This window comes from Aquila chrysaetos, chromosome 12 (assembly GCF_900496995.4).
Source record: "Aquila chrysaetos chrysaetos chromosome 12, bAquChr1.4, whole genome shotgun sequence".
Taxonomy (NCBI): Eukaryota; Metazoa; Chordata; class Aves; order Accipitriformes; family Accipitridae; genus Aquila; species Aquila chrysaetos.
In genome coordinates, this window is record NC_044015.1 from 27,954,586 (window position 1) to 27,982,205 (window position 27,620).

The following is a 27,620-nucleotide window of genomic DNA, read 5'->3' on the forward strand; positions in this document are numbered from 1 at the left end:
CCAAGGAATTTATTGGTCAAAATTTATCACCTTGCAATCCATTATCATAGTAAACCTTACAAATTAGATCTTTTATTACAGTGCTAAAGTTGGCAGACCAACTCTATTCTGCCTTGCAATTGAATTCAGCTACAGTTCCAAAGAGATTAGTACATATACAGTAATACATTTGTTTCCTTTCGGGAAACTAGTGTCTTTACAACCAAAAGTTGAAAACAGTGATGTATTTCTCCAACGAATGACACAGAATTGGTTCTTTGCAAATTATATAAATTGTGCGTGACACCTAATTTATGATACAGTATAAGACAGTGTATTAATCTGTTAATAAACTAAACTTTTCAGTAAGAACTATAGTATGAAGCAACTTATAAGATAGTGTACACACTAGACCACAAAGTAAGTTTTCTAAAAATAAGTATATACTGGGAATTGATCTATGCAGCACAACATTTGTATCAGGTCTAGTGACAAAAATATCTTTAAAATCAGTTGCAATACGCATATTGATCTGTGGATTATATAGAATGCTAACTATAAGAAAAGTCATTAGGTCATTATCTATATAGGTTTAGGAAATTAAGGCATCATCTATTCCTTGTTGTGAAAGACATTTGCTACTAAAAATATAAATTGACATCTACTATGTGCAGGTGCAGATTCTACTTAGCAATGCAGCTCTGTTTGTGTAAGTTATGTTTTCCCTAGTAAACAGAGGAGCTGCAAGGTCATGAAACAGACAATGGCACATATCTCTCAGAAAATTATGCTTTACTCTATAGACTTGCAATTTTTATATTTCCCTTAGCATAATGCAGCAACACATTGTGACTTATAGCAGTCTCTATTTTTCACAATTTTCCAGTTAATGAAAGTAATGTTTAAATACTCTGAAGTTAGATTATTAACTTCTACAAAATAGAAACAGATGTGTGTCTTAGTATGCCATTAAATTTATGATTTACATAGTATTCTTGAATACAGCTGAGCAGAGGCCAATGATTCTAATTTGCTCTAGATTTACAATAACCTGATCTGGTTTTTGTAAGTACTGAAACACTTTAAACAAAATTAGAAAGCCGTTGTGCTTTGTGTGATTAAAGATGCAATTCCCTTTGGGGTAATGAGAAGAGTTAGAACATGTTTCTTTCTTTATGGATGTTTCTATTATAAACACGAGTACCATATATTATGTATTTTTGTTACTATTTCCTTGTTTTTAATTATAAAATAAACTGATTGAGTTGTACTGGAGTTACACTGAAACAATGCCAAAATCTAGCTAAAGAATGCATACAGAGATTCATAAAAACCTTTAAAATTCTTCCAAGGGTCTTAAGATCTTGTTAGAAAAATACTAGTTCTTTATGGTTTGCAGAGACCAAAACATCTCTCTGATTTAAAACTGCACAATTTAAAGATTTATTTAAAAAGCTAACACATTTCTCAGCTTATTAAACCATGTTAATGCACAAAATTTTACAGGACAAAGGTTCAGGGGATTCATAGCAATTTATATCTGGAGATACAGATTTGCTGTATCTAATGGCAGAAGTGACGACTGGAATGAGTGTTATAGTTTAAAACGTGGTGTATCTATGGGTAGAGATCAAGTTGTGTTGTTGCTTCACTAAATACTGAACTTTTTAAAAAAGAGGCAGAATGAGATTATATATGTCAGATATAAGCAAGTGACATGCGAGAGGAGTACCCTGTGTATGAATATTTAAGGCCCGACTCAAAGATTCTGAAAATCAGACATTAGGCCTATAGAGATGTATGGATTCAGGGTTAGCTAGAAATGAAGTATTTCCAAATTCTAATCTGTGACTCTAAAAAGGATCTCTTCTGGCCAAAATGTACATCATTTAGCATTGTAATTCACTTTTCACATGGAAAGGTGACGTAGCAATGAAGTGTAAGCATCTGTTTCATAGGGACTTTTTATAATAATTTTTAAGGCTACCTCAACTGTTCTTTGCATATTGGCCCCCCAAAATCAAATAGATTTTATGAACGTAGAAGTACTGAACCAGGCCTTTAATTTACATAGTACCCAGAATGTAGTATTATTTCATATATTATGTTATTCATTTGCTATTTTACATAATGCATTGAAGAAAATACATGCTCAATATTATATATTCATATTTAATCATACTACAATATATGTATTTATATTTATCTTTACGTCTGATGAAATGTTTAATATTATTAATCCTTTCATTTTAATTATATATAATTAACTATCATTAAAACAGGAGCATTACCTTTTAATAAAAATTTAATCATACATTTACTCAAGCACAGCATCAAAATGCTACACGCGGAGGAGATGTCTTAAAAGTGATTGAATGCATTCAATTTATTTGGTCACTCACTCTTCCAGTGCACTTAGAGATTGCCATTTGTGCTTCACTCAAGAGATCTCCAAGGGTAAGCTCCCACACTCCTACTACGTTCTTTGACTTGGGATTACAGTGTGAAGACAGTCATGTAGACTGAGCCACAAGCATAGCTCTCAGCCTGTATGTTGCTCCAAATTCAGCTTTCAGTTTTACCACTGCACCCCCTGATAGCTATAGCATATGGTCTGTTACAGGTATTTTTGGATTGGGCCATGGATTGGTGTAATGCAGCCCCGGTAGAATTTTTGACCCAGGCAGACCGATGTGCATATATTTAATTTTAAGAATGGATGAGGATCACTGTGGATTTTTTCTGGGGGATCTGACAATGGCAACTGGAAGGAAAAAATGGTAGGAGAAAAATTTTCCATCATACATTGAGGCTGAAGTGCATGTAACTGGACTAGTTTTGTGGTTTCATCTGAACTTTCTGGGAAATATTTGTATTAAACACGTAGTTACTCATACAAGAGGCATTAGGCTGACAACAAGAGATTGGCAAACATAGTAACTAATTCAAGTTTAAGTTGTGTCTAGGGAAGAATCAATATTAGAGAATTGTTTGTTTCCTTCTTGAAAAAATGAATATGGATGTGGAATAAATTATTGGTGGGAATGAATGGCATCAGGACATCGGAACCTCATACTTACTTTTCACCTGTAACTTAACATAAGCTGAGGCCCCACTTCTGCAAACGCACAGGTTTAGATGAGCAAACTTTTGCTGAACCAGGACCATATCCCCAGTCCTACAAATAGTTATGCCTGTTAAATCTCATCAACAACATTAACTTAGAAAACACAGATAGAGGGAAATGTGTTATCTTGTGTCTCGGATTAAAACTGAAGGTGAGTTTTGGAGAAGGAGTTTTTAATTGTTCTGGTAAATTCATATTAACTCACTGAGTCCCAGAGTATGGAATTGTGTTTGCAGCAAACTGTCGTTCAAGGAGCCCTGTGTGATTAACTTGGAGACTGGAAGTAAAAACTGCAGATGAGAATTCCATATGTCTGAGGCAAAGCACCTGAAAGGAAAGCTCACATTTTAATGACAGAGCATGGGATGGCCATTATAGGAATATATTGTATTGATAAAAAGGGAAAACACCTGGTCAACAAAGGTTTTGTAATATTTTTTCATATTAGTTATTTTAAAGTCATATTAAGCTGTTGGAAGACTTTGGTTCATTATGAACACTCTGTTTCTTAAAGATGCTCAGTGAGTCTGGATGCACTTAGCATAATTTATTTTCCAATCGACTCTGAGTTGCCCAGACCTACTTCTATTGAAGTCAACATTTTTTTTCCAAAGAGAATTAAATCAAGTTTAATTTTTCTTCAAAAAGAGACTTAGTTAGATTTCTTAATTGTCAATTTTCTTCAAATAATTACTGCTTGACAACATTTTTTAATAAATGAAAATCCAGTAAATTTTGTCATTCGTTATATTAAAGCCCACTCTAAAAACATTTGTCTGGTGCAATTACTCAGCAACTCAGAACAAGTGGGAAGTTCAAAACTGTATTTATATTGCTTTTGAACCTTCCTAATGTGATTTAAAATTACCTTATCCCAAAATAAATTTAAATCTCAAAGGGGACTGTATTTTAAATGTTTCCGTGGCTGGAAGGCTTCATACATTAGAAAAATATTAACTGACAATACAATGGACCCTGTTCTACTCTTTTCTTTGTATTTCCCAGAGCTATTTCATATTAATATTGACATGGGTGAGACAATTCAACAAACTTCAGAGTGATAACGAGGGCATTTTGCAATGGCTCTCTTGTTGAGCAATGAAGCTGTGTAGAGAAGGGCAGATTTTGGCTATTCAGTTCTTGCCATTCTGATCACTATTGCATAAGACTCGGGTCAGAAAGTTTAAGTGTCTAAAATCTATAGACTGCCTGTTTTCAGAAAATATCAAAATAGAGATTCTAGTAAAAATCCGTAGGAGAACTTTCCATCTTCTGACAAGACATTTTTTACTTATGCAGAACTGGTCTTTGTTGAAGGGCTTCTGTCTTCATTATTTAATTTCTTTGTGGAGCTTACAGTCAACATGATCCTGTTGAGTTCTTTATTTAATATGTTTCAGAGCACAGGACACCTGCCGACTTCTTTAATAACGAGTTGTCCTCAGTTGGCTTATATGTGAAAACTGTGCAGCAGAGGCAAGTAAAGAATAACATTAGACATTAAGACTGATTCCATTAAAAAATAAAATAAAACTATGTCCAGGCTCCACACCCGAAGTCCCAAAAATAAATTTGCAAGGGCTTTTCACAGCATGGAATCCAGGCGGATTTTTTTTTTTAATTGAATTCTGTTCTGTGTAAGTGCAGCTCAGTGGAATTCAATTTCCATGTAGGCTCCCAGGAAAGAAATACATGCTAAGTATTTTTATTGCTAATGGTTTGGATTTAGTTTCTTAAGTATTATTTAGATTTGACTGTGGACAGAGTTGCTAGTGTTTACTGTAACACAGTGCTCTGTGCCTTTCACTGGAGAAGGGACTCTTTAAAAAAGAATTGGCTAAAGCACAGAAATTTAACCATGAATAAATTCTGGGGCTTTGTATTGTATTAATAAGGCTCAAACTCTACTTCTTTGTACAAACCCTATGAATTCAACGGAAAATCTCCATATTCCCAATTCAACCTTTATTTTTTGTCCCACTTAAATATATTTTCCCTGCTTTGTTGGAAGCCTCTTTCACACCTTGTTAGGAGAAGTATGGGGAAATACTGTTAGAGATGATTCAGGGAAGCCCTACAGTCTCAGTCCTGCAGTTTGTAAGTAAGGGAAGAAACCCTACTAAGATCAATGAGTCCTTCTTCTGCTCTGAGTGAATGGTAACTAAAACAGAGAAATCAGACTTTGACCAATTAGTTTATCTTAATTGGCTTTATTCTGCACTCATTCACATCATTTCTCACATAATTCTTTCACTTCTGCTGAAACACATTATTTTTCTACAACCCACAAAACTCAAGTGATGAGTAAAAAGTATCTCACAAACGAAAACTACAGTCAGCCACTGTTAGCTCACACTCAAACTGTTTTTCTTACACAATAAAATCTTAAAAAAATGCTTTTTGCCTTACAAGTGTAAAGAAAACTGTTGACTGATAAGGCAAACTGGTAAAACAGATAGCTGTTTTATTTTAGTTTTTTAATGTTAATCCTTGATTTCAGACAAAGAAATACACTGAACCAGATGTTTAGCCTTGCTTGGTGTTACATGAAGGATGCTCACCTGGTGAAAAAACATGTGCTCCCACCTCGGATTCTGTCACAAAATTTGGACCTAATCCACGGTGTGCCCAAATCTGTCTTAGAGAACAGACTCTGCACTGCTCGTATTTAAATCTACTTCCATTTTCTCTAAGAGGAAATGTCTCAATTTACTATATTGTCTACTATACATAGTCTATAATATATTATCATTATACCTGTCTCTCTATATTCTATATTACATATTATCTATTGCCTATTTGTATTATGTTGTCGAAGAAGGTTTAAGTGTTGGGTTAATAGAATTATTTTTTAATTGTGTATTTTTTATAGATAAGCTTGTTGATACATGTGTAAGGTTTATTAATAATTTTGTTAAGTTTGTCAGGAAATTAGGATATGGTAGAGATACATGTCTTTTTAAAATGTGTCTTGTGCCGCCTTGTGCACACAAGCTCTTTTCAAGTTCTGCTTATGAGTAATCATTTTATATGTGTTTAAATCACATTTCGATTTTCTGTAGACACAGTTCTTACTGCATAACATATACGGTTGCTAGTTTTGTAAACATGTTTTCACTATTACTTCGAAGAACTGAGGCAAATCAACAGCTGATCTGCGGGATGATAGCGACCAGGACAGCCTGTGCCTATGATTATCAAAGAGGTCAAATCTGGACGGATAGTGGACAACACACAGAGCAAATGGCAAACCCAACCCAAAGAACTTCTGTAGCGCTACCTCCTTTTGAAGTTGCACAAGGTTTACTTTTCAGTCTCGGTGTTGCTCAGATGTCGTGGGAATGGGGCGGGGGGGGAGGGGGCAGGGGTGAGCACCCACCGCTGAACCCAACAGAAGTGTCCCAAGCTGAAGCCTAGCAAAAAAGTTTCAGCGCGTGGTGCAAGAACAGGTCTAGGGGGCCATTGCACCCTGTGGTTGCCTGCAACTGCACTCCACCAAAAAGATGCTGGGTGGATTTAGGTCTGGGGAAGAACAGAGGCGAGAATATTTGTGAACACATACTGGCTAGGGATTCGGTTGGGGTTCGGGTCTGATGTCGCACCAACGAGGAGCAGAAGTTGTGCAGACAAGGCGGAGCTGCTCAGGCCGCGGCAGGGCAGGCCTTTGGGCCTTGCCCTTCTCTGTGGCTCCCTGCAGCCAGCTTCATCAGGGTGGCTGTCAGGAGGAAGACTGCGCTCTCCAAAGATTTTTCCTCATAGTTAGTCTTCCTTTTTTTTAATTGTAATTCTGTATGGTGCAGCTAAGCTGTTCACAAACAGATAAAAGGATATATATTTTTTCACTTCGGCTCACGTCTCTTCTTCCTGTGCTCCATACAATTATTTTATAGCACATGAGAAAAAATGGTTATGTTCTGTCTAATTCAGTCTAAATGAAATGTGAAAAGGTGACAATCTCTATAAACATTACTGATCATTACTTACAAAACTATATTTTAAAATTGTGAAAACAAATGCTTTGACCTTGTGAGCTATGGAAATATTTAAAAACAAATCTGCTATGCTTTTTTGGCTAATAGTTGTGATTTGCATAGTTGAACCTTGAATGCAGTCATAAATAGCTACAGAATCCAGCTTGGCATAATGCCCAGCAATGTTAGGGTGCCAGACAAAAAATCGGGTCAACCACTTACCAAGTAAGTCATTCTGTCTCAACAAGGTGATGTCTAACAAAGAAGCTACAAGGCTGAAGACAGATAACATATTCAGCTGCTGTTCAGAAAGACAAGAACTTTTCATTTATCAGGATAATCTACTACTCGTAATCAGTACACCAAGTGAACTCCCTCTTGTAAAAAAGAGAAAAGCCCATCAATTGTTTTTGCTAATTAAGATGAATATTATTCCTGTGAAATGAACCAAAAAGTTCTATGTAACCAGAATCCCAAAAGAGATCTATAATCTAAAAGAATAATTGCACAGAGTTTTAATTGAGAGGAAAGTGAGAACTATTTTTTGTCTTCAGTTTTTAGCTGCGATGGTGTTCCATGTATGTTAGTGGGTCTTTTATGTTCTCAGTTTATCTAACATGATTTTCCATATATTAAAAGTTGTGGAATTGAAAATTCATGACAAAATGGTTATATATTTAATGAAATGCTACCACTAAATGTTACATATTTAGGAATAATTTGAGGTAACAGATCATTTATTAACATATATAGAAAAAAGTCAATTTTTAGATTAAAATCTAGATGTTGTGACTGTTCATAGTAATGTGCATTTAATCTTTATTCAATAAGCACAGCTAGATTTAGAAATGAGAAGGAAAGTGTATTTTCTTAAAGTGATAGTATATGCAACAATTTATTTTCTTCTGTGATATTTATCTTGGTTTGAGGGTTAAAAAAAGCCTTGCAGTGTTGAAAGGAAGTAATATGAGGAAGCTCAGTTTCCCATTCCTTAAACAGAAGACACCCAACTTGAAAATATATTTATATTTGAATTAATATTTACATAAAGGAAATCCATAATCAGCAGAGTAACCCTGTATTCCCGAGCAAGTCAGGGAAAATTCATTGAGGTGTACATGGTTATACATATAAAAATTAATTCTCCCCAAAATAATCTATGACTGTCTTTGTTGTAGTAACCCTTCGGGTCCAAGCCTTTGTCCTATCTTCTTTGCTTGTAGTGTAAATCACACAGTTGGCCTCAAAATAAAAATAATTATAATTTCACTTAACATGCAAATTTAGAGTTATAAATTACCTCAAATCAGGATACTGGCTGAACACATTTGTTTTCATGAAAAATGAAATGTTGTGTCTCTCTTCTGCCCTTCCCCCAAGCCTTCTTCACAAGATCAGCCTCGGGCTAAAATGGTTTTAAGTAGACTAAAGCTGCTGGTAAACACTTACCTTTGACAATATTATTGCCTAATGAACATTGCAGAAAAGGGTGTATGCAGTGCAAGTGTCTGTCTGTGGCTGCAACCTACATACGATCCTTGTGCCAAGTACCTACTGCTAATAGGCAAATATACACAAAAGAGACAGGCCCTTTGATGGTTTAATCCCAAACATACTTAACTGTCACATAGTTAATCTTTTTGATTAAAAATGACTCTTGAGTTCTTCTTGGACATTTTTATGTTTGTGGATGAAGGAGGTTAAACGTAGTTCTCATGCCTGTTTGGACTGTTCCTTTTTTTTTTATTCCCCGCCCCCCTGCCTTAGATCAACATGACTTTTCCCTCTCTTTAATCATAGATATGCCCCTAAAGGATCCTCAACCCTGATACTTCTGAAATACCCCCGGGTAGCAGGCAGGTAAAAATACATTACAGACTCTGCCAAAGCAGACATCATTGTTATTATCAGAGGACTACATCTCCAGGTCAAAACCAAGTGTTTCAAAACAGCTTCACCTGCAGGTTTTACTTTCCTAGAAAAAAGTTTCAAAGAACAACTAACCTTCCATGTTCATCAGAAATCAAGTCATCATTCTTAAAGTTCATCATAAAACTTGTGGTTTGCTATTGATTTTCTTGAACACTGGCAACTTTGGATACCATTTCTATCGAAGACAGTCCCACATATTTAAAATCTATCATTGTTTTAAGCTCTTATGCCTTAAAGTTTGTGAATATTCTCCTTTTTTTAAAGGGTCTTGAGCTCCTTTTGAGATTAGGTGGAAGATCTTTCAAGTGTAACACTAAGAAGCCGTCACATTTCAAGTCAGAATTTGTGCTCCGATGGGATATTTTTTGAGTAATATTTCTTTCCACTTTAACAGTAGTTTCACTTCATGATGGTTTTACGTTGATTTCAGACTACATTTTTATGTAGTGGGAAAGAATTTTTTTTGTAAAGTGAATGCCCAAGACCTGCTGGAAAACATTTCTCCTTAGCAACGTACTCATAGGATTCAGTACAGTTTGCTCAGAAGTGTTATTTTAGGATGACCTTTACACATACAGTATGATGAATTTTTCTTTTTATTTGATTGTAAAGATGTTATGATCAAGGGGCAAAATAAATATTGCCTTTTTCAGCCATAAAAAAAAAAAAAGAATGACAAATGAAACCATCTTTTTCAAACAACATGATAGCATGCAGAAGTGATGTCTACGTTTGGAACTACATATTTTTAAATTCACAGATACAGCAAAGCCCTAGTGAAACATAAATAAAGATCAGTTTTATACAATTCAAATAGTAATGCATGCTATGGAACTCACCCTTTCTTAGCCTAAAGAAGAGAAATATATGTTCTTCACTGATAGAATAATGTATTTATGTTTATGGGAATTTATACATTATAATAAATTGTTAAGAAAAATAAAAAGTTGAGCATTCCAGGGTCAGCAGCATTTCTAACAAGGATGTTAAATCCTACTTTATTTTCTTCTGAATAATTAGCATAATGTTCTGTAAATCTTTTCTAGGTAGCTTACAGGATTTGAATATTCAAATATTTTCAGTTGTATAAGCCATATAATTATGAAATTGTGCAATACAGTTATTTCTCAAGCAATTTGGCAATCTTTTGTTAGAGGAATTTACCTTATGTTCTTTGTTATCAGAAACAGAAGTAGCTTTCTGCTTACCATTCTGGAAAACATGGAGTCCATCATTTTGCCATAAAGACCCTAGAAAGCAAAGAAAATGTTATTAGTTATTATACTCTTATCTGCAGGGATTCTAGCTGCCAAACAATGCATTATCATCAAAACAAAAAATGAAAATAAGTGTTCAAATCATAGATCAATAGTCTAATGCAGTTCTAAATATATATTACATGTACTTAGCAGGTACCGGATTAAAAAAAAGCACAGGCTATTGTGCATGTCTGTATTTAGAAATGCATGCCAGCTGGAATTTATCTGCATAGGGTTCATAAAATACAGACATAGGATCTTGGCATCCAATTTGTGATTGTGCTTTTGAAAATAAAACCATGGGCTTGCTGTCACTCTGCTGTGGAGTGGGAGAAAACAGGGTAAAGCATGTGGATAAAGGGTTAAGAGGAGAAGAGACAATTATCAATGAAATTTTAAAGATTTTCTTCTTAACTCATTAATAAATCTGTATTATGATTTAAAAAAAATCTTTTCACGGTTATTAAAATAATTAATCAGCCTTTACATTTTGCTTCAGAAAAAGATTGCTCATAGGTTGTAAGTTTGCAATGGTTAGAATGGGGTACTGAGAAAGTACTAAGTACACCACACACCTCATCAGCATGCTTTAACTGTCATGTGGAAATGAAAGAATGGATACTAGTTAACTCTCTTTTCTTCCTTCTTTTCTATTATCCCTTTCAGTCTGTTTTATACCTGACATTGTAGCTATTCTGTTTTCTTTAGAAAGAAATGAATCACTGCTACCAGTTCCTTTAACTAAAGGGTGAACAGAGAGTGATCACTTTCACTCAATATCTACACAGAGGATTTTAACTTTTCTATAACATCGTGTGCTATATGTCTCAATTGTGCAGTTCAAGAACAAAAAGTTTTCAGGACAATAGGCTAAGTTCTGTGACCATTACTCACACAGAATACAACTTTACTCCTGCTGAAGTAGCCAGGGTTAGGTACAGAATCTATCATCTGCCTCATTTTCAGAGGTAAAACAGTTTTATGCCAAAGAAGGGAGAACACTTAAAACTCACTTGTTATTCTTAACTATTTTTGTTCTTTGAGAAAATTATATCCTAAGGTAAAAATGCAAGGGAGAGAATTAAGGAATTAAATTAAAAATTATGTTTAGAAAATGTTACTATAACCAAAAATATAGTCACAAACCACTTTTAGAAAAAAATGTTGATGTCTAGGTAGGGCTATTACCTTTAAAAAGGAAAACTAAAAACTCAAATAAATAATAGATTGATTCCAGGTTCTCACCATGACCGCATATACTGCTGGATGAAATATAGGTATTTACAGGTGAGGGAGTGTCCAGATAGAGAAGAATTCCCCGGTATGGTACAGGAGTTATTTCTGTTCAAGGAGTTTACCTTGGGCAAAAAGGGAGTTTCCAGGGTGTTCAGTGCTGCAGAAATTCAGACTTAATCTAGGTTGCAGCACAGCACAAGATATAGGGAGCCTGGATAAAGCTAATGTAAATTAGAACAGTCCCTGAGGGCTGCTCTAATTTACGTGGCGATTCATTGGCCTGCATCCAGCCTTGAATCTGAGCATCTACAGAGATGGCTTAAAGCCACTTTTGCTCCATTCTTTGTGGGCTACATCTTCTGTATAGCGCTTCATGTGAGATGTAGCACAAAATCTCTCTTGCTTCATTTATGAAATGCAGGGAAATAGGGTCCCCCTCAGCCAAAGAAACAGTATTTCACATAAGCTTAAAACAAACACTTCGAACATCCATCTCAGTTGAGCCAAGTTCCCACAAAGCACTGGCTTCTGCATCCTTCCCAGAGATCTTTGCTCCTCAGCCGTCACAGTTTGCAAACCATGCTGTTTGGGTGAGGTAATCATTAATCCACTGCCACAATCCATTCACTTCAGCAAAGTAGTAGTTGCCTTTCCTCCACACAGCTTTTGAATCCCCCTGCCACAAAGCCATAATAATTTTTTTTTCAAAGCTATTTGTAAACCAATAAAATGTCACCATTTCATAAATGAACAAAAGTTCTCATTGACTTCAAAAGGAATTATATTCACAAAAGGGTAAATTTTGCCTCTAGTTCTTAACTGCTTAATTATTAAGATTCTACAGCATGACTTACAATGTTGTAAGATATGAACTGAAAACTGTGGGCCTGTCCCCTATCAATCAGCCATGTATGCAAGTCTCCAGACTGATACACAGATTGTTCAATACTTTCACATGAGTATCCCCCTGAAGTCATTGCAGCAATGTTTGTGCTTAAAGTTACGTGTATGTTTTAATGTTCTGTTAAATCATGGCTTAAATCCTTACATGGATTCAGATGAGCGGAGCAGCTGAAAGTAAAATAAGTTTAGTGTGACAGCTAATATATGAGTTCTTTTTGGACACAAATAATTTTTAATAATAGGTTATTTGCTGGTATAGAGACTACAGAATTACTATTTTAGAAGTGAGTCAAGGCTTCTCCTAGCTCTTGCGTTCACTGGCTGAAATAAATAATCTGAGTGGATGTGAGTATGACCACCTAGTTCTCAAATATTGTTTAAGAAATGCTAACAAGTTTTTGATTTCCTTTTTTTAAATTCAGATTTGTCTATTAATTTTGCAGTTACTTTCAGTGTCTCTGGCATTGGCATTACAAATATCACCCCCCCAACACTTATTCAGTTCTGTAGTTCCTGTTTGCTCACTACCATTTCTGAATCAATAAACAAAATTACCTATTTTTAATCACTAGCTCCTGAAGAGGGCAGCACGTTCTAGATATTATTGAACTGTAAACTTTGAGATGACAGCCCAGGCTTTACTGTACTGCACACAGAGGAAGGGGGAATAAAAACTTTCTGGATATTTTGTGTAGACAGTTCCCGTGATACAATAAGTCAGCAAAAGTTCTAGGCTGTTACAGACCAAGGTCAAAACTGTATTTGATTATTAAAGAGAACATTCAAATTAGCTACCTGAAGCAATGCATTTAGAAAGAGAGCAACAAAATACCAGCAAGGAGTACTTCCATGAGGAATATGTTTTATCTTTAACACTGTAGATAACTTTTCCTATTGGCAGTGCATTGACTATCAAAACTACTAAAGGGGTTAGATTTAATTATCTCACTTCTTTGCACATTTCATCTCAATTGCTATGGCAACATTCAGTTGCCTCAGCAGCAATGTACACTTTAATCAGATATTTCCTCACTCATTTCTCTGTGCACCACAGCAATGTAGTCAAATATACAGCCAAACCCTGATGCATCTGATAACACCTCTTAGGAATTAATGGCTAGGTTTCCCCTGCCCCTCACCCATAGCCACAAATATTTCTAGAGAGTTTTTGCACCCTGATGACAAAGTCTTTGGGAGACGCAAAGCGTGTATGCTTTAAATCTTTTCTGCTTCACCGATTTTATGTTGTTTTCTGCCACCACTCCCTTTTTACATGGCTTCTTCTTACTTGGGAACTCTTCCCATCAAGCTATAGGCAGGTCTTCTGGTCCCTGCAGGAACTCTTTCAGGGCTGAGAACAGGAAACACAATAATTGGGCAGACAATATGGTTCCTCCCATATTCCACCCTGCCCTGAAAAGCTTTTTGTTTGATTACTCAGCCCTGATTAAATGCTTCATCAGAGTACATCATAGTTCTTTAAACTTCTTGGCCCAGAAATCAGGAGCATAGGCTAAAAGAAAAGTAATTAGGAGTGATGAGCAGATACTGGGGACTCCATATTGAAATGCAGACAGTAAGAAGAGTCAGGAAGCTAAAAGTACACAGGGGTTACTAAATTCAGGTTATGGGAAGTCTTGATATTTCTGACATAGAATATCATCTGGTTTGAAAACATGTCACCACCAAGGTAAAGTGGGAACAGAGATAAGTTCCTAATGGTGCCTAGCTTCTATGGTGAAAAACACATTAGAAATGCATTAGATAGATTGAATTAGATTGGATTATAGTCAGATGTATAGGAAAGAATGATAGACATAAGGCATTAAAACATAATTCTGCATACTCTGAAGATTGTCTTTAAATAGTCAATTAGTTGATTTTGCTTTTTTGCATTAAAGAAAATAATCTACACTGCTTTTTGCTTCTACATGCATTTTTCATAGCTGTTCATCTGCTCCCATGTAATAAACTATATCACAGTTCATTTTCAAATAAGGTCTCGGATTACTGCTATCTTAAAGATTTTTGGAAACCCTGGGTAAGTACAGAGTTGATTTGGGCCACTGTTGTCGCAGAGAGGTATAATGGAGTCAGAGGCAGAACCACTCTACATCTTGTCAATGATAAAGTCTGATCAGCCCCCCTGACCGTGCAATATAAAGTCACTCTCTACAGTTTATCTCCATGTGAGCCATAGCAGCTTTTCTAGAGGCTTCGTAAGTCAAGATACTACAAAACTGTAAAAGCATCATCTTAGTAGAAAAATACAGGAAAAGATGTGTCCGGTATGCTTTTCATACATGACAAGGGATCTGATCATATATAACATGAAAGTCCATGTTACATGGGATGTCTGATGAGGGTCTGGGGAGACTTTTCCAGCTGAGGTGCTGAAGCCTAACATTTGTGGGCCCCTGTCATATAACAGCACTGTCTCCTAATCCATCAGTGAAGCTGTTATATTTTTAGGGTTCTGAAGGAGAAGCTACAAGCTACAGAACTTAGAATGCTTTTTCACATCAGTACTTCTGAAGATGTACATATATACCCTTCAAAATCCATCAGTCTAATTGTGTAAATGAAAACTATAGTTGCAGGGCTGGTCCCAGCAGTTTAAAATAGGTATTTCCCTGCAGCTTTGTATATATGATATAAGCTTTATATGTAACTATACACTATAAGTTTTAATAATGTGACCAAACAACATTTGTGCCATAGAGGATGCAAAGATCATTTAAAGTTCAGAGTTTGCAAATCTGTACTAAATTTAAAATTTAAAAACCCCCAAACTTTATACTTAAAAAATCCAATATCCATGCATAGCTAAAGATTACAAAATGTTTGTAGTATAACTTGTTCCACTTAAAGAATTCATTTAAAAGTTGATTCATGTAACATGGGAAGAGCTATGCTGATTTCCACCAGCTGAGAATCTGGTGCATAGTCTTCATAATAATAATTTTATAGTGCTGAAATTATCTATGCCATATACAACTGGAAATCTATGCCAAACAATGTAGTCCTTGTTTGAATAGTTTATAAACTGGAGACTTTTGTAAAAGATACTGCAAAAATTCCCACAGAACAGTGCCTTGTCATTAGAGGGTGCTTTTTGGACCTTGTGGGATTTTACTGCAGTACAAAAGAGAGGAAATTTGACTTTATGGGCTCAAAGACCATATGAAGAAAGATACATGGAACAGAAATGATCAGAAAATATGGAAATAGACAGAGTTATTATATGTTCCTCTGTGCACATTCCTGTTCAATTTGTTAATTTTATGAATTTATGAAATATAACTGAGTTAAAGGCTGATATACTTGGGCTTATTCGTGTACATTTCCAGTATAAATATTCCAGTTCTGGAACATATTTTCCTACCCTTTTGATTCTTGTCTAGGATTGTATGAAAGACCTACCCAACAAATACGAGGAATAAGTTACCTATACAAAAAAAGCAGACTTGTTAAAATATTTTAAACTTTATCGAGTACTTTACCTGTTTGCGTTTATTTGTAATAATCAAAAGTTAAACATTTTCAAACCAGGTCTTTGGTAAGGGTGTGCTTTCCTCAGGGTACAATAGAGTACAATACAATGTAATCGCTAAACTAAGACATGCCACACAGTTCTATGGGGGGGGACACAGTTCTTACTAGCTTTCTTATCAGCAGTTCACAATTATTTTGCCATGGGTCGCCTTTGATTTTCAGTAATAGTTTGGTGTCCCCCCCCCATTCCTTCTCCAAGTAGGTTTTTCCTTAGTCTCTGTTTTAATGTAACCCCACTCCTTCCCTCATTTTGAAGCATAATAAATTGCATTTTTTATAACCTCCAAAACCTCACTTCAGTGACCTGGCAGGGTCCCCTTTCCCTCCGGTACCAGCAGAGCTCCTGGCATCCTCCCACTGCCCAGCACCACCCTGCTCTCTGCAGGTGCCTTCTCCAAGAGCTGCTGCACATCCATTGCAGAGTCTCTCCCTGATCCACCAAACCAGACATTTTCTTGGGAAAACCACCCATTTCCCCTGACCCCAGCTCTTTGCAGCCTGAACGGCTTGCCTCAAGAAGAGGATGTGGAGTCTGGCACCAATAGCTGTTGCAGTTCCATTTTTCATATGATTGCCAAAGAAGGGAGAAATTTGTGTGACAGAGAGACAGGGTGGCATGACAGGAAAATTCAAAAGCTGAGTAAAACTCTCTAGAGTTCTGTTTTCTTGACTCCCACTTCCAGGTGCTCAACACATTCTGCTTCTCCCTCTCCCCAAGTTAAAGAGTCACTGCTTGGTATATTGCTTGGAGCAATTTCTGCTCAGTTCTCTAGACGCTTAGTTTCAACTCTATTCGAGTTTAAAGAACCTTTCTATAAAGGCTAATCAATGCAGAGTCCATTTTTCTTGTTTATGCAAGTGACCATATTATTTTTTTACAGCTTAACCAAGCTGGGGAGTGGAATGACTACAGAGGAGGCACTGCTCAGTTTTTATGTATGTTACACACACGCGCACACACACCCATACATATATGTATATACAGAATTTATGTATGCTCTTACTGTAGCACTAATACTCCCTAAAGGTATTATTATGTTGTTAGACAAATTAAAATTAAACAAGAGGTAAAAGAGCACTTGAACTGAAAACTGTTAAAAAATGCCTACAGGCAAGACAAAAGTGAACAGCAGGACTTTATCCAGCTGTGTGTGTCTAGGAGTTCCTCTGGGCCAACTGACTGTGCTCCCAATTCTGCTGCAGGAAATGCAATTTCAATAAAATTCATATAGGTGTTGTGACTTCCAAGCAAAACAACATGCACATTTTTTTGTCTGCCTTTAAGATAAAAATGGAGGGAATTTCCGTCAAACTCATTAAGCTATAGGACTGAATGGAGAGGGATGGTGGGAGTACATAAAAGAAGAGCCCAGAAGCAGTAGGAGAGTAAGAGAGAGATCTACCCAGGTCAGAAGTATGATGGCAGGTAGTTTTGCTGACAAGCACATCTAATAACATCTGGAATCGGTGGAGTATTTGAGAACTTTTCTAAAAAAATCTGTCCTGATACAGTATTTCTAAAACTAAATGCAGAAGAGGCCTTTTTTGTACTGGGGGATTCAACGAAATCCCATAAAGAATACCTGAGATGTACAGAACTGACATGGCCAGAGGTCTGCATATTGAGATCAAAGACGCAATCATAAAAAGCAGTAGTAGTAGTATGCGTTAAATATATACTAAATTTGGATTTGCAAATCACATTTTATGCAGGTGAAAATGGATGCACTCATTAGAGGTGAAGGTGAACAAACTGAATAGATTGTTTATCTTTGTGGGTAAAATTGCTAGGTTTACTACTTCATTCAAACCTCAAAACAATGTATGTCACAGTGAAAGAATTTGCTGTGTAAATGATTACGTGTTTTGCACGGAGAAAGAAAAATGAGATGGCTCAATATCCCAGTCACATAATGAAATAAGGAACTGTACTCTAACCAGTTAACTCAGTTATTTTCATGACAGTGTTATCCAACAGTTATCACCATTATATGCATCTTTGTTGACTTAGAAGTGCTCAAAAATAAAAGAGCATTTGGACCTGGAGACAAGGATATGAAGACAGTGTAGGAAGGAAGATAAAAATGTAATTCTGTCTCTTTTTTACAATACTGTAATCCCAACAGTACCACTGGAAGTACTCCCAATTTGCACCAGGACAAAAGAAAGCATCTCTTCCTCTGATTCTATGTACTTGTAAACTGTATCTTACTAACAGCTATATTTATAGTCCAACTGCTATATAATAAAAGGAAATATGTGAAAATGAAAACGAAAGAAATATTAATGCATGCATCAGACTAATATAACAAATAGGGATGTGGCTTTCTCCTGGTGAAAACAGAAATTAATCTTCTCTTCTGCTTTGAGCACTTTGGCTCTAAGCTCAAGTCTTATAATCTAATTGGTGCATCATGAATACTAACTGCAAGTAGCTGAGATACATATAATTTTTTGTTATATGAAACTAAACAATTTGTATATGTGAGACTATTTTTCCTTCAGAATAGAGCTCTGTGAAAGAAATCTAACCTTAAATTAAACAATAGCCTCAAAGACATTTGCCTTTATAGCGCACTTCCATGCTTAAAAGCGCCGATGTAAAATGTACTGGTTTTGTTCAACAGATCTGCTCTTTGGACTAAATCCAGATTCCAAGTTTCTGGGAGAGACTTTTACTTCTGGATCAGGCCCCTTGTGTATATTCACATTCATGTATGATTACTTTAGTGGAAAAAGTGTTTTTATTCCCACTTCTGATGGAGTGAACTGAATTCTCTTTTGGCATTACTTACTGTATCAACAGTGAGATTTATGCAGTCTCAGTGCATTTAAATTCTGTGCTATACTAAAACTGAACTATCCCAATGAAGGATAGCAGAAAAACTGCTAAGGTTTAACTGGGAGCATCTTTAGTAATAACAGGATGCATGAGATAGAAGGAACCCAGCTTGGCCTTTTGCAGCCCAGTTGAGTTTTCCAAGTTTTGTCATTAAAAGCTGTAAAAGATATTTTTATTAGTGAACTGAGAAAATCAGATAAATCCTCTGAGACCTAAAGCATGTGGAAACCTGTTCTGCCATTCTAACAAAGTCATTTTTCACGATGCAACTACACTAAAATAGTTTCCTTTGTGAAGCAAGTCAATTGTTAAATTATTCTTGTGTATGAGTAGAACACATTTAATAAAACTCACTTGTACCCTTTTCACACATTCACATAATAAACACTCTGCTCGCACTATATCCTTGTTGCTTTCTTTGGCGAAATTTGGCATATACTGTGGGTTGATATTTTGTTTATTACATGCAATATTTTAAAGAACATTTGTGGAAAGTTTATCAAAAATAAGGTTCATGTGCATATTACAGCTGAGACTGCCAAAGGCGCATGGAGAACCTAGACCCCTAGCCCTGATTGAAATTCCACGGAAGGCAGGCTCCCGTGGCAATCCCAGACTATGTATAGAACAGAATTTCTCAGCATTTATTCAGGTATGCACCTTGAAGCAAAACTTCAGTGTGATCAAGTACCGCACACATAGTAATGAGCTTTGCAATTTCCTGAATAGCTTTTATGAGGAGGGCTCGTGCCTCTGTCTTTCTCCTCCCTTTGCTGTTTATGTCCTGCTTTCCGTTTTCCACTCCCTCCTTCTTAAAGCCTCCACAGCAACCTGATGGACTTAGCAGGAACTGGGGTCATCGTGGTGATCAATGACTTGGGCGGTTGAGCATTCAGCCATTGATCCCACTGAATAGATTCATATATCTTAGGCATGCCATCACAAGCAGCTGCTTCTACTTAGCTTGCCAGCTTTCTGTCACCTCGAGGATTCAATGAAGTTCAGAGGCAGTGTGAGAAGGTTATATAATTCTGTCAAGAGATCATGTCTTTGATTTTTTTCATCTCTTAGACCTACATGTCTACCCTTTGGGGGTCTATCACAGACTGAGAACTTCCAATATATTACATACCATAACCCAGCAGTATAAAGAGTGCTATATAAAATATATAAACGTTCTTCCTTTGAACAGAATAGCAGGAGCCTTCACTCCTTTCTTTTATGAAAGAACATTACCTAATGCTGAAGAGAAACCACAGCTGTATCCATGTGTGCACGCACATGCTTTGCTTGTAATTTGAAACACATTCCCATAAACTGTCAGATATTATCATATCTAGTGTTCCTTCTCTCTCTTATATTTAAATATTCTGTGCCCAATTTGTAAGAATAAAAAGTAACTTCAGTTGCTTGGATCAAATATTCACAGTTTAACAACTTTACTGGGAAAATAAAATATATTTCACCGAGTCATTAAAAGGACACTGGAACGTGAATGCCACTTTCTGATCTAAAAACTTGTCATGCAGTGTAGCTGAGAAAGATTAAAGACCTTTTTTTTGCTCTATTTTTTTCCTGTTTACTTAGTGCAGGTAGTTTGTGCTCTGGCTCACATACACTGAAGTACAAAGCTGCCACAATTTTGGATGTTACCACTTCCCAGCTTTATGCCCTGCCCCTCCGCTGGAAGATCGTAATCCCATCGACAGTCCAGAAGATTAGGGCAAAGGCTCTTTCACTGGCAGTTTAAATTAACAGGCGATGTGAATGTAGGTGGCTCAAGTACAGGCACATGCTTCTCTCTCTTGTCCCTGTAGGTTGACAGTAATTTCCAGCAGAATTGTAAGATGGACAGCTGTGAGCATGAATATCCGAAATCATGGCAGCTACATCTGGCAGAGCTTGTCTGTCAAAGACCCATGACTGAAAGGCTGGCTGGCAGTGCAGTCTCTGCAGGCAGGGGTCTGCTGGAGAGAGGCGCTGGAAAGCTCAGGCCTAAAAAACCTCACCAAACAGGCAGCAGTCAAAGAATGAAAATAACCGCAGTGCACAGGACAAAGCAACGTTGTAGTAAAGTCCTGTTTCAGAGTTTTAAAATAACGCTAAAATCATTCACAGGACTCAGGCTGGCTGTATGTACTGGGCTGAGTTCCTCTTAGAGAAAAGGATGCGAGGGGGGGAATATGAAATTGTTCATGATTAATAATGATGGCTATGTTAGTAATATTCTCTGGTGTTCTAAATGATGCTTCCAAACATTCACAGGGAAAAAAAATTGTAGACATTTTCTAGGAATTAGAAAAAAACCTCCAACATTCAAAAGATTTTTTTTTTTTAAATTGGTCATCTTGAAAAAATTCAAATTGACAGTGTCCCTTTTAATGATACACTTCAAAGCTTTATGAAATCTGCCTGTCAAATGAGGCGGCTACTATAACACATATTCAAAGAGGTGTATGCAGCTTGAAAATGGATTAAACAGCCAGGAAGAGAGGTCCTGTTCAGTTATATGAATGCAGTTCCAGGGCTTTAATGAATCTGCAGAATTTAACAATAAACATGGTACATAAATTAAGTTGATTTACTATACAATCTGCTACTTAAAAACCAATGAAATAAAAACTTAAGGCTTCCTATTCCACCACCTTGCTATGTTTATACTTGATCGTAATAAAAAATGAAAAGAAAGTTATATCAGTCAGTATTGCAGGATTCCATATTAGCTTTTCACATAAACCAGGTGCAAGCTATTAAGAATACGCTTCCTCTATTTTTTGAAACCTCTTTGTCTGTGTTGTTTATAGCCATGCAGTTAAAAAGGAAAGAAATGTCCAAAGCTGATCTATACAGTTTGGGATTTTTGGTGTCTGTCTTGGCTATCTGGATGCATCAGCTCCGTTCCTGAGTACTTGGTATCTTGTAAAGTCCATTTGAGTTCACATAAGAAGACAGAAAATTTTAACAGAAAGTTATGGGAGTAGTGTTTTTAACCAGAGTAATTTTAATTGAAATTAAAACAAATGCAAACACATCTCTCCATGTTAGGTTTGGTATAACCCATTTCAAAACAAAATCCATCACTTGGACTAAAACTAAGGTGACATTGTCACTTTAAATCACAACTCTGTATTTCAGCAATTGGCATCTCATGAAGTGGTTGTGCCACTTGCAAAATATTCAAGGACAACATTAAACAACATCTACAACCTTCCTAATGTTATTTAAATGAAAAATCAGTTTTTCCATCTCTCTAATTTTTTTGCTTCTTCAAATACTGTTATTAACATTCTTTTCACATATCCTTCTTCCTCCTTTTCTTTCAATTTTAATAATTTTCTTCTTTCTAAATTAATCCTTTGTTTGAACTGTTAATTTTGAGAGAGAAGAGAAGTTGTACAACGAACAGCTGAATGTTTGCCAGTTTGCTTTGGGTCCTTTCATGCTCCTTCTCTGAGGCCAGATCCTACAAGGTGCGGAGCATCAGGCAACTCACTAAAAGTTGAGGGTGCTGAGAATATCTAGGAAGAGCTTAGCATATTGCAAGATCATGCCTTGCATAGCAAGTTCTCCAAGTGATGACTATTTATGTTTCACTGAATAGACTTAGCATAAATTTTAACATCTCTGATATGATTGGGTTTTTATATGGGCAAAGAGGAGGTATTTTTCATGACCGTATCACTCAGCACTTTCAGAATGGAGTGTATAGCAATGCCACCCAAAAAGTCTGGCAAAGAACCAGATGTCGTAGTTACAAACGCACACAAAAATTGGAATACATTAGAGGCAATTACAAGGTATGTAAGCTCTTCAGTGCTGAGAAGGGATCCAGAACATTGTAAGTCCTGTCTTAATCAAATAATAATTCAAACCAAACTTGCACACAATCACCAAGAAATCATAGAATCGAAGCATGAATGACCCCCAAAGTACTATACACTTTGTACTGTTCACCTGGGTTGGGTTTTTTATGTTACAGGTGCAGCATTAAGGAACATTGTAAACATACATACTAACTAAAACAGAAATGTCAATCTTTTTAAAGAATCTTTTGAATTAAACCCAGTAATGTTAACCTGAATTTCTTTCTTACAATTCTTTGATCTGTTATACAGACGGTATACATATTTGCTATTTCTCCCCTCCTCGCAGATAAGCCTTTATGATTTCTTTCACAGATGCGGTAAGTAGCCACCGAGCCTGCAGCTGGGCCTGAGCAGTGCCCGAATCGTTCCACGCCGAATCGCGGAGGACGCCGTGCCGGGCAGGCCCACCGCCGCCCTTGCTGCTGGCTGCCTCGCACAGGCAAGGCTGCGGCAGCTCTGTGGAGACTGCTCGCTCGCTTGCACAATGCTGTTCTGACACGGTAAGTCCCTGCAGGATAAAAACTCGTACGGCTCGCGGTTATCTCGAGTTACCTTTGGCAAAGGCATATTTAAATCTTTGTGGTTAAAAGCTGTATAAATTTTCCCAGGATTTTCCTTGATATAAGAAAATTATGTTTATGGCTATGCGTTTGCAGTTGCTTCTATCCCAATGACAGCATAACCCACAGATAGACTGTTACTTTTTTGCTTCAAATGTGGACAGTCAGATTATACCTAATATACCTATACAAGTCAATATAATACAGTGATTTACATTTACATTTGATGCTCTAGCTATACAATAACTTCTTATAATACAGAACCTTTCATTATAAAGAATCCCCAAGCATTTAAAAATTAAAATCTCACCCTCTTTTTGAAACCTGAATCAAACAGCCCCTCCAGATCACAAAAGTATCAATACGGACAAAGACGTATTGCAGAAACAGTGTGCATATGGGCATGATGACAAGCTGAAAAATTTGTATATGAAATGTGGTTTGAGACGTGGTTTGTCTAATACATAAAAGGCTCTGCCAGTGATTTGCTAACTCCATGGGAAGATCTCAAGCAAGCAAAGAACCTTTACAAATCTAACTTAAGCAGTGTCCATTTGCTGCATCCACCAGGTATGCAGCAAGACCCGCAGACTAGAAACAGTGCTGTAAACCTTGCCCTGAATACCAGTAATCAACTGGGGTGTTTCCAGGGAGCTCTTGGTAAACATTGTGCTGATGATAGACTCCCAGTAGTTTGCCGTGCAATAATTTGTTTAGAAAATGCTAGCAGTGCATTTCCATTCAAGACTAAGTATAACCCTTATCTAGTTACGGAATGACTTTCCATCAGTTATATCCTTTTATGAATCTATACCGAACAACATTCATTAACCCTATGTATTATAAAAATCTCCTATTAAAATGTAGCTGTGTTGACTTCCAAGGCAGAGAAATGGCAAGCATTTGTTCTGAATCTACACAAGCTGAAGAGTTAATACTAGACCAGGAAGAAAAAAAAAAACAAAAAACCAGGAAAAAAATATTGTGAAAAATTCTTGCTCCTAAAAAATTCTTGCTCCTTTTGGACTAGTTTACTCAGCTTATATCAGAAAATATCAACAAAAATACTTAACCCTTCAAAATCTACTCTATTTTAGCAATTAAGAACAGCTTTTCCTAATCACAGTCTTTCTGTTTCTGTTTTATTGTTTTCTATCTGGCTTTCCAATCATAAACATACATGCATATAATTTCTTTGAGTTTCGTATCTTCTTTCATCACAACTCTTCCATTTTTTTTTGGACATCGTTTCTACTGGTGGTGCTTTGCATACTTTGAGCTTTCAACAGCTTAGACCTGAGGATTATATTTCCCCTCTATCATTTACATGCACAAAAAAGAAGAAAATTACATTTCTAAACAGAAAACTTCTTGATGTCTTACTGTGCTCATAAACTTCCCTTTCCATACTTACATTGGTCTGCCATAATCAGTCTCTCAGACTTTCCTATCATTAACCACTTTACTGTCCTGTACTCTGCCTTCTTTCTTTCTGCTTCATGTTCATCAACTGCCTCAACAGATTAAAAGAAAAGTGCACTGCTTTGATTAAAAAGGTACAACCCAGGTTAAAGAATGTTCTATTTTGGTTTAGCTTCTTAACTTGTTTTTAATCAATTTAAGCAAAATTGAAAACAGCCACTTGGAGGTCAATGCAAGAACATCAAAAAAGGGATTTGAAAACATTTTTGTACAACAATATAAACTCACATTTTTAATGAAAATATTTAATTTCTGAGTAGACATATCCTTAATAATAAACAATATCTGTCTTTCATAGTGTATTCCACATGTAGATCACAAAGTACAATTAACTATAGAAAGCAATTAACAAAATTTCATAGAAATGGCACCACAGAAAGGTAAAATGGTGCTCAGCCATCAAGTCAGGTACAAAACCTGAAACTGCACCACCCTGCTGCTCTACCCACTTGCCGACACTGTCTCCTTCCTGATTTTGTTTTCTTCAGGTAAATTGCTGAGGATACTGAGTGAGATGAGAGATAAGAGGAGATCTAGACCATATTCTAAAATGAATATCAAAGTGGCATATTGAAAGTCTTCTCAAGTGCATAGTCAAACTGGTTGATTATGGGAGCTCCATATGAAAGTCAACTGGATGAATATAGGAGCTGAATGGAACAAATCCCTTAATTATATCTGATTTCTACAACTTCATGCTTATCTAAACTTCATTTGGACTATTCCATAGAACAAGACAATCTAGAAACTTTGCAGATAAAGCTAAATTAAGGTGCTTGGCTGGGCTCTTAGAACAGAAGTTTACTCAAAATGCTGTTACAAAACATATCTGCTTAAATTCATGAAATCACTGGCAAGACAGATCATACTGTGCGAACATCAGATTACAGCAAATTCACTGATAATTTCCATGCTTTAATGATTTTCTGAAGTTTGGTGGAATTTTTAATGTTTGCTGTATTCTTCTGGGTTATTACGTTGTGTATTTCAGTTGTTATCCACAACATGCACGCTGTGGTTCTATGATTTGCCTTTCTCCCCCTACATCCCCTTTCCTTCCCCAAAATTGGCATAGCACATGTTCTATCAGCAAGAAAAGCTTCTGGTGTGTTTTTTGATACTTTCTATCTTTTAATAGTCATTGAGCATCAGCATGTATCTCTACCTCAGCAAAAATTTTCTTTTATCTTGGGAATTTCAGACATTAGATGGTCACTTCTCCTGGAAAGACACCAGATTAGTTTGTTCTATAGACGGTTCACAGCAGAGTTCTCTTTTTGAATAACTTCCTAATAAGTAAATGAATGTACTCGTTTCCGCTGATTGAAAGTGCCTCCATCAGGGTACAAAGACAGACTAAGAAGCCTTTTCATATTTCATCTGATCTCAGGTCATTGAATTGATTCTTTATATAATACTGAATAGACTTCAAGATTCTGTAATTAACATTCAGGGTACTGCTAGTACACGATCTTAGCACTCTCTATATTATGGAAGCGATTACTTCTTTTTTTCTTGTGGCACTGCTTCTGCCAGCTGTTCCAAAGGTTTACCAAAACCTGGGTGTTTCTGCCCTCTGTGCTCTAAAATTGCTGTATCAATGGAATTATTTTCCTTTAGACATCAGACTATGAAAACATTTACTTTTAAATAGCAAACTAAAATGCTGTTTTTTAAATTGGCTCACTATTAGCCCAAATGTTATTTTAATTTATTGTCTCATTGCTTTTCTAAGGAACTCCAGGATTCTTAAGAAGTTGCTAGGTTTGCATGGGGATGACTTTTTTAATAATTGTAGTTATCATTATATGTCATTAAAATGAAAATATCTGAAGTGCTTCAAAATAACGTTCATAAGAATTTGAGAGTAAATGACACTAATGATGAGAGCACCTCAAAGGGTATAATTTAACAATACACAAAATAAGGAAAGCTAAACACAAAACTCCCGTATCAACTCAAGTTCTAAAAACCTGTACTAGAGCCAAGATACCTGGTGTCTTATCTAAACCTCCAGGAAATCAATTTCCAAACACTAAAATGTTAAAGATGGAGGCTCTAGCTACTGGAATCCTTCTTTAGGGGCTCAAAACAGAGTTTTAGGGCACTGAGTTAGCATTTTTGATAGGGATCTCACATTAAATTGACCTTTCCTGGTGAAAAGACGCATTACCTGTAACCAGCTGCTAGCCCTGCCTTGACCTGCCCCAAGTCCCAAGGCTATGGAGGTGTGATATACTGTTTTCTTTCTTGTCTGCAGCAGTTTTCCCTGCCAGTGCAATTCAGATGCATATTTTCAGCAGTGAGGGAGTTCACGTGATTAAGTGGGGAGAAGGAAGGAGTAAGAACACCCTGACTTTAATCCTGATTGAGCCACTGGAGGAAGGTATGACTTTGAAGAACTGCTCGGCTTCCTTAAAGCATCGTCTAGTTTACTGGGCTAGATAAGAAGGCCTGCTCTGAAAACCATGGCCATACCATCCAAGTTAAGCATTATGTGTAAATAAATGACAAGGAAACAAATCTCTTTTTTTGTAAAATGTTTCTAAAGAACATTGTTAACGAGGCAGCCAGGGCTTGAGAAATGCAGCTAATTGTGCTCTGCAGATATAAAAGCAGTGACAGAACCCTTCTTTCCTGAGCATAGGTCTATCATGCAGCTAATGCTCTTGGACTCCTGCAGGAGAAGGTAAAACCTGATGATTGTTTACCGTAGCCAGACAGGAAAGGTTGCCTATCCACCAGTGATTGAGCCCCAGCAGCACTGGCCTTTCGAACAGAAAGAGCCTGAGAAGATATTTATAAACTAAGCAGCCTTCTGTTCCTTGAGGGAAGCACACCCTTAAGCTGAAACATGGGTAGGATGCTGCTAAACACCCTGCCTCATAAAAGCCTCTTCTCGGGGGTA

The 27,620-nt window shown here is 36.5% G+C and overlaps 1 protein-coding gene across 1 annotated transcript in view; it reads right to left on the reverse strand.

Annotated features, from left to right (window-relative positions):
* ADGRL2 (adhesion G protein-coupled receptor L2) overlaps positions 1–27,620 on the reverse strand; it is a 393,964-nt gene that overhangs the window by 168,997 nt on the left and 197,347 nt on the right. Inside the window, exon 3 of the mRNA XM_030032141.2 lies at positions 10,218–10,259. The gene's annotated coding sequence lies outside the window, so the exon portion shown is untranslated. The remainder of the gene's footprint in view (positions 1–10,217; positions 10,260–27,620) is intronic.